Source organism: Onychostoma macrolepis, chromosome 20, assembly GCF_012432095.1.
Source record: "Onychostoma macrolepis isolate SWU-2019 chromosome 20, ASM1243209v1, whole genome shotgun sequence".
NCBI classification, from domain to species: Eukaryota; Metazoa; Chordata; class Actinopteri; order Cypriniformes; family Cyprinidae; genus Onychostoma; species Onychostoma macrolepis.
The window spans coordinates 19159717-19177695 of record NC_081174.1 but is presented as its reverse complement, the minus strand read 5'-3'; the positions used below and the strand labels follow the sequence as shown (position 1 = coordinate 19177695).

Genomic DNA, 17979 nt, shown 5'->3' with positions numbered 1-17979 from the left:
ATGTTGACCATGTTGACTATATGAGACCACATATACACTGTACAATTTTTGGGGGGATTTATGGAGTACGTTTTAAAAGAAAATACTATTTCAGTTGCTCTACTTTAAAATTTCATGTTTAATTTAATATCTTGCTATATTTCTGAATTGTAGTTTTTTTTAGAACATACAGCATATGTCTTCAAATCAGTTATATAATGTAGAGAATATATATTTGTGTAAATTTATCAATTCAAGTTTGATTTGTAACCTAATTCAGATTAGAAAAATCACGAAAATATATTAGGAAGCCACATTTTAATCATGTGGCCTTCCTCTAGACTGATAATGCAAACTTGAGTAGTGTGCAGGATTTATATTTTTCGAGTTCATGTTTGTTTTTTCACATTCATTTTAATCCAACAATTGATCTGAGTAAGCAAGGCACTACATATTTTTAACCTTATTCAGATTTAAATGTTCAAAACTCTTTTTTGTGTGTGTGTGTGTGCCAGAAAACTGTGATTCTGATTGAATTATATGAATTATCAGAATGAATTATTTATTAGATAAAAATATAATATTTATATATAAAAAAAATAATTAATTTAAAAAGCATTACCATAAAATATAGCTGTAATATAGTTAGCCATTTTTGTAACTATTTTCAGTAGTGTAAATGTTTCATACATTAATTTTCTAAATTGTGGGTCTTCGGCCTTTTCCAGTATTTATATACTTCATAATGTTTATATTGCAAAGCTGTTAAAATAATCATTATTGATATACAGAGTCATATAGTTCTTTAAATTAGTTATTACATTTAATGTGGGATGTGCAATGACACATTTAGATTTCTAACTGTAGCTTTGGCTGTATTTTATTTTATGTTATTAATAAAATGGTGTTCTAAATTTTACAATTATATTATCTTCGTACTGTTTTCCTAAAGAGTCTTTGTAAAAAGCCAAATCTCGTAACTCCCTATTTCACATGTGGTCTGGAATCTTCTGCCCTGTAAAAGAGACATAACTGCAGTCCACTCCAATGAAACCTCCCCCAATGAAAATGTCACATCTTCTTCACATTAATTTATTCGTTTATAACAAAGTGGATTTATGGCTGCCCTACTACTTCTGGGTTAACACTGACAGCCCATGCTGAGTTACTACTTTCCACCTGAACAACACCACACACGCCTCCCACACTTTTACGAGATTCTCTTTGTTGTGGGCCGAGAGCACAGGATACGCGGCTCTTGGTGCGCTGTCTCCCCTTCAGCAGCCATCAGCTCTGTGAGCGCTGACCCGCCAATTTACTGTGACACTGCCAGTCTGCTGATATCACTCATAAAACTCACTGATTGACGACGAGGGAAGAAGGTGCGTTCAGTCATCACGGAATGTCATAAATTCACATGCACACACTTGGATGGTGTTGTCGTGGCTCCATGTGTCACGGTTTGGGTGCACTGGTATATCACAGAGTGCTCATGATGATGCCCTTCACTCTCATTGAGGTTTTACCGCTGTAAATCAGAGGTCTGTATGCATGTGTGTATATCTTCTGTTGATTAAAGAGTTAGATGTCGTTAATATGTGGTAGATCTCCCTGACATTACGGTATAAATACTGTCAAGAGTGCAGTGACTTTGCATGGGTCAGAAAGCTAGTTCTTTCTTTGATTCTAAATTGTTAGAAAAACTGTTTCAGACATAATCTTAATGCATTTTTATATGAGCCTGCAAATGTAAGGGAATTTTATTATTATTTTTATACTTTAGAATCTTGTGCCTGGTGTAGAAACATTTTTCATTCAGAAATTGCTAGTAAATTTCACAAACGGTTACAAAGATATGGCAATTAACACACTGAATTTAGAAAAGTTTGAAGAAAAACTAAAAAAAAAAAAAACATATTCCTTTAATCTTTGTTTTGTTTATAGTGGAGTTGTTAAAAATAATCTGTGTTTTTGATTGTTTTCTTAGTACAAGCTTTAACACAAAAGATTCTCATTTTTGCAGTAAAAATAGAATAAAAATATATGTAATTTAAAAAGTGCTCAAAAGTTTGGTCTTTTAAAACTTTTTCTTTTTTGGCTTTACTGTAAAAAATTATCTTTTGAAGTTGTATATAAAACATTAATTACTGGAGATTATAGGAGTGTGTTTTACAAGCAAATTCTATTCCGGTCTTTCTACTTCCAAAAAAAATAAATAAATAAATAAAAATTATTGCTGTTTCTTTCTAAGTGTTTGTGAAATTTACCAGTGATTTCTGAGTGAAAATTGTTTCTACAGTATTTTTTTCCCCCCAGTGTATCTATAAAATATTTATATACTTTTTTTACAAATGCCTATGTAGTAATCATGGACTGTAAAAGTAATGGAACTTCATTGTGGGTGGGAAGCTTGTGTTTTAAAGTGTAGCATGTCAGGGCAGATCTAGACCACACATGATCAAAACTCCTCTGCTTTACCCAAACCCATCACAGATGCATATCACAGGCTTGCCGTCTCCCACGGTGTGTGCAGGTCGGCCATCCATCCCTGCCCCTGTTCATTAGATGCCGTCGCCTGGCCTGCCAGCGCTGCGGATGCAGAGTGTGAAGCGGAGAGGCTGAGAATGTGTCAGGCTTGTCCACTGCCGCCACACTTTGCTTATTTTTCCCCCAGGCAGCCATCAAGGGTTGCAAGACATGCTGAGATTAACTTCATATATAATTCATCATCCTGCACGCATTCTCCGACAGGCCGCTCCCTATCTAACTCAATTTAGCATTAAAACCCTTCCATGTGTCTCCCCCTCGCTCTCCCCCCCAACAAATCTTATTCAGTGTATTCTGGAACCCACATTCCCCTTTATAGTATCGCAAGCGGATAAGCAGCATTTCCAAGCAGCTCACATAAATAACACATGCACTCATTTATTCTCTCTATCCTGTCTTTGTTTTTGTCCTCCATCTATTTTTCCCCTGTGGATGTAAGGAATTCAAAGCTTAACCCTCTTGTTCTGTTTCTTCTCAGAGAGCCAAAAGACTATTTCAATAGATTTGAAAATGGTATTAGGTTGATTTTTCCCAACCTTATGCTGGTTTTAATGCACTAACTGGCTTCAACCAACCTCCATAAAAGTATTACATTACTTATGTTAAAGGGATAGTTCACCCTAAACTGAAAATTCTGTCATATTTTACTCACTCTAATGTCGTTCCAAACCTGTATGACTTACAGTACGTTCTTTTGTTGAACATGAAGATATTTCGAAAGATGAATGTCTGAATGCGTTTTGTTTGTTTGTTTTTACAGTAGAAGTCAACGGTAACTAAAACTGTTTGGTTCCCAACATTATTCAAAAGAAAAAAAGAAATGCATGCAAGTTAAGAACAACGTGAAGGTGAGTAAATGATGACAGAATTTAAATTTTTTGGTGAATAAGATAAAACATGAATGATTGCAACTGACTGGCTTACAAACCAAAGCAGTACACTCTTACCAGTTGTTTATTTTGATTTATTGAATTTTTAAAAAAAATAAAATAATTACATTATTGGGGTCTTGGGGACCCGTAAACATAGAAAAAGTATTCTCAACTGAGCAAAAGTGCTAAATAGCAAATCATAAGTTCATATATAAAAGGAACGCGTGTAAAAAAGCTGCTGCATTTTAAGAATAATTTCCCACTTTTTAGTTTTCCAACCAGGGACTGGACTGTTTTGATTGCTTAATTAATTAGGATGCATGTGTTGGCTAGTTTCACAACAGAGGTTTTTCTCTAGGTTGCTTCTGTAGTGAATTTTTGGTTGGTTTGTGTGTGTGTGTGTGTGTGTGTGTGTGTGTGGGTGAAATACAGTCTCAGTGTGTGTTTGTGTAACTGATTTTTAAGTCTAATATCAAAGTTAATGGCACGACTAGCTCAGCAAATTTGCAGATGGAGCAGGTCCATGGTTCTAATGGGGAATAAATCACTTCGCTGATTAAAAGTGAGCTGAATCAACTAATAACATAATGATAGTTAACTCAGAAGAATTACAGTGTGTACACTTCTATCGATATTAAACTCGCTGAGACCTAATGAAGCAGAAAATGAAGGTGGCTAATGTTTTTAGCTCTAGGCTGGGGGTGGATCTAAATGGGAAAAACAAGACAACCTTTAAAATGATAAACATTACTAAAATCTTGTTTTTGCCTGATAAATTGTCAGGTTTATATGAGTTTAAGCAATCCTTTAGCTTATTTGTATTTTACTTCACTATCAAGCCATATGCTAGTTCCAACCATTTTTTATGTTTTTGAAAGAACTCTGCCACGTTAACCAAGGCTGCATTTATTTTTATTGTTTTGTTGTTGTCAAAAATACAGTAAAAATATTATTACAATTTACAGGAACTGTTTTCTGTTTTAATATAGTTAAGTAGAGTTTCAAAATATATTTTACGTTAATACATATATATATTTGTACATTCTGTATTTTACTGTATATTTAATGTATTGTATTTTTATATTGTATATTTTACTGTATATTTAAATGACTGAATATTTTAATACATTTTCTGTGTCACATTATCCTTCTGAAATCATTCTGATATGATCATTTGGTGCTCAAAAAACATTTCTTATTATTATCAGTGTTAAACACAGTTTGCGCTGCTTAATGTTTTGTGGAAAATATTTTTCTGTGAATATTTTGGTTAAAAAATACAGGTCATTGTCAAATAAAGTCATTGTCAGTCAACGATGTTAATTTGAGTAGAATAAGGCTGCTTCAATTTACTCTGAACAGTCTTTACATTTCAAAGGTGTGTGTCAATATGTAATTTAGAGTAGTATGATAAAACTACTGTTGTTCATTGCAGTGAACATTGGAAATTTCAATTATATATTGACTAGAAATATCTCTATTTCTTTTCCATTTTGGAAATCTAGTCACCTTAAAGTATAGTTTGTCACATTGCAGTACTTCTGCCACTGCTTTGACCTGTCACGTCAACTACATAATAGCATTGCAAGCTAACACAATATTTCTCCAAGGATAGAGACTTTTTTTGTTGTTGCCATTTTCCAGTGTGAAAAAGCTTGAAAAGTTACATATTTGTTCCATAATCTCATATGATGTGAATAAGATGGTGGGCCGAACAGCTCCGTTTATCTGAAGACATATGAGTGTGTGTGATTTGCTTGTCGCGCTAATGGTTTACACTGGAATTCATGGGTGGTACATTACAGTCTTTCACAGAAGTGAAAGCTTTGACCATTATTTCATGTCATTGAGAAAATTAGAGGCCACAGTTTCACACATTTATTAGCTGCTGACAGTTATGGTCACAGCCTCTCTGCTCTCTGGGTATTACTGGTGCTCTCTTTCAATTTGTAGCCCAACTCATAAGAGGCAAAGCATGAGTGTGTGTGTGTATGTGTGTGTGATTGTGTGCTCATGTGCAAAAGCACATTCCCATTAGAGCACAATATGCTTCAGCTGTTGTGAGATCTTTGATGATGTTCTCTATCAGTTATTCCAATCACTGAGAGGAGTGGAGATGGTCATAAAACATTATCAGAAGCCTTGACCCCTGAAGGAAGTGCAGACTTGCATTATCTCTGTTTGACGATAACAGGCGTTTAGGTACAAGGTCAGCCAATGTCAATGTTAGCAGAGGGTCAGGTGCTATAGAATTAGCTTTACTGGAGAAGAGCACTTGAACTCACAGCATTGTCAAAAATATATTGAATGTGGCTTGAACATGCACAAACAAGCACACAATCAGGTGTTGATTGTGCAGTAGGACTGCTATTAAATGCAAAAGGTTTGATTGACCAAACGGCATCTGTGGGAGTTTATTAAGTGTGTTTTTTTTTCCTTTCAAAGAAAACATTCTTACTTTCCCCCCACTCTTTTACATTTTTTTTTCCAACATTCTACTCCATTTTATACGTACAGTTTTGATTCATTCTTTGAATATTTACTATTAACTCTGAAACTATATATAGAAAACCAATATAAACCTAAAAATAAACTTTCAGTAAATAATAAACATCAAAATAAAGAAAAGATTTTAAAATTTTATTTAGAATTTAATTAAATAAAATTTTATTTGTGTAATTTTCATTTTATAATAATTAATCTATATTATTTTGTTTTTATATTTAAATGATTTATTTTGCTCATTCTGTTATAATATAAAATTGTAAAATAAAACAGCATCTTTTGATAGCTGCTGTTATTAAAGCAAAAGAGTGGCAAACTAAATACTAAGACATTCTGAAATGAATGTGTGTTCAAATTTTTATGTTGCTAATATAATTTGTAATTTCAAATATAACACTTTTGTTGGTGCCAATAGCCTTGTGGGCAGCGCCATATAGCACCTTTGTGCTTCAGGCATCCTGAGTTCGAGTCCCAGCTCACGGACCTTTCTCGATCCGCCCCCTCTCTCTGCCACTTGGCTTCCTGTCTGAGTACTGTCCTATCAAAAAAAAAAAAGGCAAAAACCCCACCAAAAATAAATCTTAAAAAATGAAAATAATTTTTTTTAGAAGCGTTTTCGCTATTGGTCTCCGACTTTTGGACCCCACTGTGTGTTACTGATGTATACTGGGTGATATAATCTGTGCAGAAGATGTTGCCATATTACTATAGAGAAGATTAATGATAAAGTCACATTGTCTCTACATTTGAGCTAGTACTTTATATCTTTTATGACTGACTCCTGAAATGGAAACAGTTAGCTCATTTGACATTTTCAGCACACTGTAGGAACTTGCATAGATAACAATAGGATGGATCACATTCATGTGATGACACCAATATCCGCGCTCGTAGCCTTTCTCCCCAGACCCTAAATCAGCTGCGTTCCTCCTCCGACTCCCCACGCAGGATGCGGATTTAGAGCTTTGGCTACCTGACACTGGTTGTAAATCAGAGTCTGAAGTGAACGTGAGGACAATGCTGAGGGGCTCTGGCATCAGTTGCGGGGGCTTTCTCAGGGGAAGGAGACTGTATTGTGTAGGCTGCTAAAGATAGAGCACAGCTTCTCTGAGGAGGTCTTTAAAGACAAGGTGAGAATGAACACATGGACAGAGGTCAGAGTTAGATTAGGTTGAAAAATGATGACTGGGCATATGCTTATCAGCTGCTTTGATTCAAGGAAAGAGTCAGTAGTGGAGTCTATTTTTGGAGGCTGATATTGAGTTTGGTAACATGTAAATGTTTTTTCTCATTAACCGGATGGAGAAACAGTGTTACTCAGGGATTTATTGTTCCTCTGTGCTTTAGAGACATAAGATATGAGTTTATGAGCTCTTTTCCAAATCTTGCTCTCTACATAGGCAGCATTATAACCATAATAACTCTATAAGTGGCCAATTTGAAACACACTGCACTGACTGCAGCTCTGTGTGCCACACAATCAGTGGGCAGCTTGACATGCAATTAATTTAATCAGAGTTTGTTGTTAACATAATGCTAGTGTAAAAGCTTACACAAGTATTATCTAGAAATACTAGATTTTTAATAACAAAGAAATATTTTAGAAAGTATTTCAGAAAATATATCGTTATAATTTTATATTGGAATATTTTATCGTTAAACAGTTTTTTTCTTTAAAGAAATGTATACTTTTTATTCAGCAAGGATCCATTAAAATGATCAAAAGTGAAAAAGATTTTTATTTCAAAGGAATGCTGTTCTTTTGAAATTTCTATACATCAAAAAATCCTGAAGAACAAAAATGTTTCATGGTTTTCACCAAAATATTAAGCAGCACAGCTGTTTTCAACATTGATAATAATAAGAAATGTGTTTCGAGCACCAAATCAGCATATTAGAATGAATTCTATGTAATGACTGCTGAAAATTCATCTTTGCCATAGCAGGAATAAATTACATTTTAGAACATAGTAAAACAGAGAATAGTTGTTTTAAATTGTAATTATATTTCACAATATTGCTTTATTTTTAATAAAGGCAGCAGTAATTTACTGTATTTTTTTAATTAAATAAATGCAAACTTCTTTTTTATTAACTTATAAACATTAAAAAAAATATCTTAAAAAAGAAAAGAAAAAAGTTTATTATTTATTTATTTGTTTGTTTGTTTATTTTTTAGCGCAATTCATTCTGGGAACCTTTGGACTTAATGAAGTATCTTAAGAATCAGTATTTTAAGGAATTTATCTTAAAATACTACCTCTCACTAGTTTTTGGAACACAGCCCCACATCACAGAATGCTTGTGTGTAATTTCAAATGGCTGACCTTAGAGAAACAACATCTGTGAATGTAACTGTCTACAGAGAAGTTAGAAGCATCTAAATTTAATTCAGGCTTTATGAATGAGTGGAAAAGGGTTTAAACCCTGTGAAAAACTGTAAAAGCTACTGTAATGCCTGACAGTCCCTGTATTGAGAATGAATGCTCTCGGGGGTTGAATAGCAGTGACTTTTCCATCCCTCATCTCACAAACTCTCTGATCATCTCATACACACAACAGCAGGCTGATAGCGATGCCCAGTCTCTCTTGGGAGGCAGAATGTCAGTGCAGTGTGTTGGGTCAACAGAACAGGAGAAATTCAATACTTCCTCTGTCACGTCCAATAATTAAGAACGCTTACTTTGACCACGGCTGTATTGATTTCTTTCACATTTTAATATATTTCCCAGTGAACACAACAATGTAGCCTAGACTTCCAGCTGTGACTGTGGCTTCCAACAAACAAAACTCTTTCAAAACATCCTACATTATTCTAGGGAGGATCAACACCACTGTAATCAAGCAGGGGGCGCTTCTGCTTTGCATGGCGGATATTTCACAGTCTGCCTTGTGGGTGGCCAGTCACAATAGTCCCCCCTCTCCCTCTCTGTAGGGAAAACCAAATGCAAACAGGTGTCCAAACACAGAGCAGCTCTCCAGAGACCCTCTTCAGGGGCCCACCGTGGCTAGAGTGCAGCTACTTTTACCAGCATAGTAGAGAAGTTAGCTCTGGTATTGTTCTCCAGTCAATGGTCCTCTATAAACCTTAGGCCATCTCTTACAGAGAGAACTCAAGCACATATATCCATTATTGGAACTTGGCCAGAGCTGGGGGTACAAGGTTTTCTGTTGCGCTTATGCAACAAAAGCATTTCTTTCATGCCTGAGGACAGGGACGGATGCACCTTGACAAGACAATCAAAGTCATTGTCCTTTCTGGAGGAGTTATAATGTGATCCTTTGAATATTGAATGAGAACAAACTCTTGTTTTGGTTCAGCTGTGAATGAATGTGTTTGAAAAGGAAAGGTTAATTTGTTGTTGTTATTTGTTATTTATTTCAGTTGTTATTTTTGCGCAGTATACTTTGGTACACAACTGAATGGGAAATTCGTACTCCAATTTTATTTCAGATCTAAATGTAGCTTTTTTTAAATTATATTCTAATGTCTGTGTCTTCTCTGCTCTCTGTATTGTAATGAGATATATATATTCGGTGGGGGAAAAAATTATTTGATCCCCTGCTGATTTTGCACGTTTGCCCACTGACAAAGAAATGATCAGTCTATAATTTTAATGGTAGGTTTATTTGAACAGTGAGAGACAGAATAACAAAACAAAAACAAAAAAATCCAGAAAAACGCATTTAAAAAAAGTTATAAATTGATTTGCATTTTAATGAGTCAAACAAGTATTTGATCCCCTATCAGTCAGCAAAATTTCTGGCTCCCAGGTGTCTTTTATTCAGGTAAAGAGCTGAGATTAGGAGCACTCTCTTAAAGGGAGTGCTCCTATCTCAGCTTGTTACCTGTATAAAAGACAACCTGTCCACAGAAGCAATCAATCAATCAGATTCCAAACTCTCCACCATGGCCAAGACCAAAGAGCTGTCCAAGGATGTCCAAGGGACAAGATTGTAGACCTACACAAGGCTGGAATGGGCTACAAGACCATCACCACGCAGCTTTGTGAGAAGGTGACAACAGTTGGTGCGATTATTCGCAAATGGAAGAAACACAAAATATCTGTCAATCTCCCTCGAACTGGGGCTCCATGCAAAATCTCACCTCGTGGAGTTTCAATGATCACGAGAACGGTGAGGAATCATCCCAGAACTACACGGGAGGATCTTGTCAATGATCTCAAGGCAGCTGAGACCATAATCACCAAGAAAACAATTGGTAACACACTACGCCGTGAAGGACTGAAATCCTGCAGCGCCCGCAAGGTCCTCCTGCTCAAGAAAGCACGTGTACAGGCCCGTCTGAAGTTTGTCAATGGTTCAGAGGAGAACTGGGTGAAAGTGTTGTGGTCAGATGAGACCAAAATCCAGCTCTTTGGCATCAACTCAACTTGCCGTGTTTGGAGGAGTAGGAATGCTGCCTATAACCCCAAGAACACCATTCCCACCATCAAACATGGAGGTGGAAGCATTAATGGGGTGTTTTGGGGGTGTTTTTCTGCTAAGGAGACAGGACAACTGCACCGCATCAAAGGGACGAGGGACGGGGCCATGTATCGTCAGGGCCAGGGCATTGAAGCCAGCCAGAGCATTGAAAATGGGTTGTTGATGAGTATTCCAGCATGACAATGACCTAAAACACGGCCAAGGCAGCAAAGGAGTGGCTCAAGAAGAAGCACATTAAGGTCCTGGAGTGGCCTAGCCAGTCTCCAGACCTTAATCCCATAGAAAATCTGTGGAGGGAGCTGAAGGTTCGAGTTGCCAAATGTCAGCCTCAAAACCTTAAGAGGAGTGGGACAAAATGCCTCCTGAGATGCGTGCAAACCTGGTGGCCAACTACAAGAAACGTCTGACCTCTGTGATTGCCAACAAGGGTTTTGCCACCAAGTACTAAGTCATGAAGGGGTCAAATGCTTTTTTGACTCATTAAAATGCAAATCAATTTATAACTTTTATGAAATGCGTTTTTCTGGATTTTTTTTGTTGTTATTTTGCCTCTCACTGTTCAAATAAACCTACCATTAAAATTATAGACTGATCATTTCAAAAAAAAAATTTCCCCACTGTATATATATTTATTGTATAATATTACATTTATTATTCATATATATTTTACTCTGTACTCTGTATATTTCAGTAGTTCAAGACTAATATGTGCAGATCTCGTCTCTTTATAGTCTCAGAGGTGGCCCAGTCCTTCATGTAGAGCAACATTGCTCTGTGGCTCTGCAAGAAAAAGGTCACGAGTGTGATAAAAGCCAGTTCAGGCAAGACGGCAGCTGCACAAACTCAACTCTCACTGCTTGGTCAACCTTGAGCTTGGACCTGACCTCTGACCTCTCGCTATGGATTGTCTGTATAGTATCATGACGCAGGAGGTCAGGTTTGGCAGGTATTCCAGAGGGACTCTATAGCTACAAAATTAGAGCAATTTCACCCTCATACTGTGTGACATAGCTCTGATGTATTGCCTATAGGCATTTCAGCTGATCTTCTTTTAAAAGACTATAAAGTTTTATGTATAAATAATAAAAATTGGCATAAAAAATATACCTAAAACAACATTTTATCAATTTAAAAAATATTTTATTTGTGATTGAGCCCAATTTTAAAACCGTCATGGTTTGTGGAGTCATCTTCTTAAACAAGACATGCAATCATTCAAACCAGAGACCCAAAATGGAGCCGAATGTCATCTAGGCTGCAGCTGTATCTAATATAATACATATTTATGAAGCCTTTATGAAGCCTTTATGGCGGTGCTTCATCAATGAGGTATGTGTTAGAAGTTGACGGGAACTCCCCTGGGAAGCCATCCTCCAAGAACTGCCTTCTAGCTGGCAGAATCTGCACAAATCCACCTTCTGCAAGTTTATATTCTCTCTTTCTCTTTCATCTCATCTACTGTCATTTCCTTTACTGATTTGCTTGCTGATGATCTGATGGACCAGGATAACTCTTATTTTCATGGTAGAAGCTGTCCCATTTACTGAAAATGTCTGGTGTGTTCATGCAAAAAGTTACTATTTAAGGCACAATAACCAAAATTTGAACAACCTAATTTATTTATTTATTTTATTTATTAAAATAGGCAAACATTTTTTATTTTATTTGAATGAGTAAATTGTTTAGATAAAATATTTATTTATTTTTGTATAGGTAAATATTTTATTTTATTTATTTAAATATATATATTTTTATTGTGAATTCTACACACATAATATTTTATACTTTATTAGGTTACTGATTTACTGGTAGGTGTTCTCACTTTAATTTGGTGCCATTTTATTGTCCATGTACTACCGTTGAATAAAATGTTGATCGTATGTGTATTTTATTTAATTCTTTCAATTCTAAAACATTTGTATACTGCTGACCGTCTTGGCAGGCAAATTTTTCTCATTGCTTCAAACATTCATTCACTCCAGTCTTGCTCCATTCCAGTTTGCCATTTTGCATTCTCTGCTCAAAGTTATTTTAATTATATTTAATATCACAAATATCTGGGTAGAAGATATATTAAATTATAATAATAATACTTAAAGTTTAATGTTTTGGTGTTTAATACACTAACATGAGCCTGTCAATATGTTTTAGGCTTGTGATAGAGCAGCATCAGAGAGAGAGAAAACGCCAACACTTCTCGCTACAAGCAAAATCGTGTAACTCCACTCCCTATTCCACTTCCACTCAACACTGTTTACTTACACTGAATGACATTAACCACATGAAATAACAGCTTTATACAAACATTAGCAAGTAATGTAGTGTAAATGTACTGCATTTCAAATGCAGGACTTTGTGTTTGCCTATTCAATGGATGACATCCCCTGCACTGGAAGAGTGTGGTTTAGTCTCCTATTTTTAAAAAGTATGTGGCATTGGAAATGAGTTTGTTCCAGTGACTGCCGCTTGTTTCTCTAACACCAGATATGCCTGGATTTCTTGTAAGGGATGCCGTGATGCATGTTCTTGCCGATGATTTGTGACCAGCGTTATTAAATATGTGCGTGAAATTCATGCTTTACCCCTCTCCTCACCTGCAGAAGTGAATGTGTAGCTATCAATCGAACTGACAAGTGCCGTAAAGCATGTGGATTTAACAGGCTAGCTACATCTCAATGAGAAGCAGTCTCAATGTTCCAGCAGAGTGGCTGCATATAGGCACTTTCCTCTACCTTCTGTCTTCACCTCGCTCTTTACATTTACATAAAACAATAGCTAGGCAGGGCATCTGAAGGTGCCTCCACTTCTATAAGGACAAGATGTATCATCGTCACTGCAAATGAACAAATAAACTGATCATGTAATGACAATGATAAATTGGTTATTTTAAAAACTGAAAATATTCACTACCGTTTGTGGTCAGTAACATTTTATCTCTTACTTTTATTGAGCAAGGAGGTGTTAAATTGATCAAAAGTGATAATAAAAACATTTATTATCTTGCAAAAGATTTCTATTTTGAATAAATGCTGTTCTTTTAAACTTTCTATTCATCAAAGAATCCTAAAATGTATCATGGTTTCCACAAAAGTATAAAACCAAACTGTATTTTACATTGATGATAATAAGAAATGTTTCTTGATGATCAAATCAGCTGTTACGTTTATGGCCCATTTTGGTTTTGTTTTCCCTGTGTTCCTGCCTTCTGTTTCAGTTCCTCATTTGTTGCCTTGGTTTTTGATTAATCACTCCTCACCTGTTATCATTTGATTACCTCATTTGTCCTAATTTAGTTTAGTACTTGTAGTCCCTTGTTTTGTTAGTTCTTTGTCCTGTCTTAATGTAATGTTATGTTGGAAGTGTTGCTGTCAAGTTTCTTTGTATTACTCCTCGTTATTTGGATTAAAGACTATTCTCCTTGGTATTCCGCGTTGGGCGCACTCTTGAGTATCACGTTCCGTTACAGAAGACAGGACCAACAAAAATGACGGCTGAGGACAAGTTATGGGCTTTGCGGCAGGCTGGTCTGAGGTTGGAGTGGTATGTGGAAGATTTCCTTGAGCTTGCTAATCAGCTGAGCTGGCCCGACGCCTCTCTTGGTGCGTGCTTTCAGCTGGGGCTAGACAGCAAGACTATCCGCTGCGAACTTCCTGTGTATGATTTTCCCCTGATCGAGCTGATTAATCTTATTCTTTATTTAAATGGTTCCAATTATGAAGTTGTAGAAATAAAGAAGTTTCAGTCTCGTCGTCCAGTTCTCTCTGAGGCACACCGCGTCTCGCCAGCTCACTCCACGCCAGGAACCCCCACATACCGCACCAACGGTCCGGACCACCTGCTCCGTCCCAGCTACCCCTATATCATACGAAGCTCCATCATCGTTCTCAGGCCAGAAACGTCAGCCGTTCCAGAGTCAAGCCTGCCGGTCGCTTCAAAGACAAGCCCGCTGTCCGCTGCTGACTCCAGCCCGCCGATCGCTGCTCACTCAAGCCCGCCGGCCTCTCCGCCAGCTCAGAAGAAGAGAATACGGGGGAGGAGAGTGTCTGCTCCAGCCCCAGAGCTCGCTCCAGTGTCGGCTCCAGCATGCATCTCAGAGCTCCTGGATATGGCGTTACCCCCAGAGTTCTTTGCGCCTGTCCTCACCCCAGAGTCCACTCAAAGGAGCTATCCTTCGTCTCCCTCGTCTTCGCTGGTCCCGTCCAGCCTTCCTCCGCCTCCAGAGTCTCCTACGTCCCAGACAGCTCCGCTCCTCCAGTGCCCGCTCCTCCAGAGCGCCCTCCAGTGCCTGCTCCTCCAGAACCCATCCTGGATTGCAGGCTCTAATTCCCCCAAGAAAATTTGTTTGGGGGGGGCCATATGTCCGTGGCCATAGTGGCCAAGCCTGGGACCTTGGACAAGGCCACGAAGGCCCATCGGCCACGGCCTCCTGAATGACAGGCTCCTCCATGGCCTCCCGAGTCCCCTGATCCACCATGGCCCCCGGAACTGCCTGATCTGCCATGGCCTCCCGAGTCCCCTGATCCGCCATGGTCCCCGGGAATGCCTGATCCGCCATGGCCTCCTGAGTCCCTTGATCTGCCATGGCCCCCGGGACTGCCTGATCTGGCCTGGAGGCCTCCCCTGTGTCCCTGTCCTGCACCAACCTCCAGGCACCCACCCCCCCTCCCCGGTGGAATTGTTACGGCGCGGGACGTGCCTTCCGGGATGAGGGAGTAATGTTACTTTTATGGCCCATTTTGGTTTTGTTTTCCCTGTGTTCCTGCCTTCTGTTTCAGTTCCTCATTTGTAGCCATGGGTTTTGATTAATCACTCCTCACCTGTTATCATTTGATTACCTCATTTGTCCTAATTTAGTTTAGTACTTGTAGTCCCTTGTTTTGTTCGTTCTTTGTCCTGTCCTAATGTAATGTTATGTTGGAAGCGTTGCTGTCAAGTTTCTTTGTATTACTCCTCGTTATTTGGATTAAAGACTATTTTCCTTGGTATTCTGCGTTGGTTGCACTCTTGAGTAGCACGTTCCATTACATCAGCATTAAAATGATTTCCGAAGGATCATGTGACACTGAACACTGGGCACTGCCATCACAGGTATAAATTACATTTTAAAATATAATAAAACAAAATTTTCTATTTCATACTACAGTTTTCATTTAACAAAACAAAAGATAACTCAGATGGTACATGGTGTAATAACTTGTAACTTGCAAGACCCTTTTTAATACTGTTCTAATTAAGCTAGATAATTTACATGTACATATTCCACAAGACATAAGAATTTTATTTACAAAAATGATTTTTTGAAATATTACATCCTCAAGGTTTTCATAATGGTGTTCAGCTTTCTTGATGATCAGTGGCTGTTTATGTTTTGTGAAAGTCCCTGTTTTGTCCTGAGTAAATAAGAAAAATATTAAATTAAAATATTAGTATTTTTAATTTTTTTAAATATTAAATAAAATTAATTTATAATATAATATAATATAATATAATATAATACAATACAATACAATACAATACAATACAATACAAAACAAAACTCTGGACCCCATTGACTTTTATTGCATGGCCACAAAAAAAACAAACAAAAAAACAATTATCTCTTTTTGTGTTCCACAGAAGAAAGTAAGTCGTACAAGTTTGGAACGACATGAGGGTAAGTAAATGATGACAGAATTTTCAATATTGGGTGAAAGTGATTGTGCCTCTCAATAAGTTTTGACATGGTCTTATTCCCATGCTGTACTTTTGAGTTGTCTGTGTGTCTCCGGTTTGACCCGGTGATGTGTTAGTAATTTGTTCCTGTGATACTCACAACGATCTCCTTCAGAGCAATGCCCTGGCTTGATATTTGTCATTGGGGCATCATACAGGCAGTGATCGAAGGCCTAATGCAATTGACTACCTGCTGCTTCTGACATTAATAAAGATGGAACATGCGCAGGAAATTAAAGCTTCACTTTCCCATTTTAATGAGATCGTATCCATCACACTTTGCTCTTTAACCCCGAGCACCACTGGAACACTTCAATAGGAGCTAAATCAGCCTCCATACCCATGCCTTTTCCCTCCCCCTGCTTTTTATCCCCATTTCTCTTTTCACTTTGCCCACTTTTCAGTCTCTCTCCATCATGCTGTCATTTTCTCTCTCAGCCTCCCTTCCTTGTCTGTCCTCAGCTTCCCTCCCTCTGTTTCTGCAAATGTCATTCTCCGATGCAAGCAACCACGGCTTCTCAAGGTGTTCGTTTTCCATCTGAGCTACAGCGGCAGGCTGTGAACCTGACGGAGCTCTTCCCAGCACGGCCTACATTATTTATGAATGCTTCTTTCACATGTCTGTGTGCCTGATCAGTTGGCTGAATGGCTTTCTCTCTCTATCCTCAGAGGTGACTGAGTAGCGTGGCCCCGAGGTTAAACAGAAGTGACCTGCTTTTCAGCTTCCAGGATGAGAGAGTTGTGAGGTCAGAGCTCAGCGGTTCACTGAAGACACAAACATGTGCAATGCCCCACTTTCTGAAGACTCAGTGGTGAGTGACACCACGACACAGTGGCCTCCATAAGAGGGCAGTAGTGAGACAGCCCTGGTGGCAGTCTGACATATACAGGTGCTGGTCATATAATTAGAATATCATCAAAAAGTTGATTTATTTCACTAATTCCATTCAAAAAGTGAAACTTGTATATTATATTCATTCATTACACACAGACTGATATATTTCAAATGTTTATTTCTTTTAATTTTGATGATTAGAGCTTACAGCTCATGAAAGTCAAAAATCAGTATCTCAAAATATTAGAATATTACTTAAGACCAATACTAAGAAAGGATTTTTAGAAATCTTGGCCAACTGAAAAGTATGACAATGAAAAGTATGAGCATGTACAGCACTCAATACTTAGTTGGGGCTCCTTTTGCCTGAATTACTGCAGCAATGCGGCGTGGCATGGAGTCGATCAGTCTGTGGCACTGCTCAGGTGTTATGAGAGCCCAGGTTGCTCTGATAGTGGCCTTCAGCTCTTCTGCATTGTTGGGTCTGGTGTCTCTCATCTTTCTCTTGACAATACCCCATAGATTCTCTATGGGGTTCAGGTCAAGCGAGTTTGCTGGCCAATCAAGCACAGTAACACTATGGTCATTGAACCAGCTTTTGGTACCTTTGGCAGTGTGGGCAGGTGCCAAGTCCTGCTGGAAAATGAAATCAGCATCTCCATAAAGCTTGTCAACAGGAGGAAGCATGAAGTGCTCTAAAATTTCCTGGTAGATGGCTGCGTTGACTGTGGACATCAGAAAACACAGTGGACCAACACCAGCAGATGACATGGCAGCCCAAATCATCACTGACTGTGGAAACTTCACACTGGACTTCAAGCAACATGGATTCTGTACCTCTCCACTCTTCCTTCAGACTCTGGGACCTTGATTTCCAAATGAAATGTAAAATTTACTTTCATCTGAAAAGAGGACTTTGGACCACTGAGCAACAGTCCAGTTCATTTTCTCCACAGCCTAGGTAAGATGCTTCTGACGTTGTGTCTGGTTCAGAAGTGGCTTGGTAGCCCTTTTCCTGAAGACGTCTGAGTGTGGTGACTCTTGATGCACTGACTCCAGCTTCAGTTCTCTCCTTGTGAA

The 17979-nt window shown here is 38.0% G+C and overlaps 1 long non-coding RNA gene across 1 annotated transcript; it reads left to right on the top strand.

The window, feature by feature from the left end:
- The first annotated feature begins 700 nt into the window (after positions 1-700).
- Positions 701-16881, top strand: LOC131527132 (uncharacterized). The gene is made up of 3 exons (XR_009267604.1): positions 701-3374; positions 15969-16005; positions 16734-16881. It is a non-coding gene; the product is annotated as an uncharacterized LOC131527132 (long non-coding RNA).
- The last annotated feature ends 1098 nt before the right edge of the window (positions 16882-17979 follow it).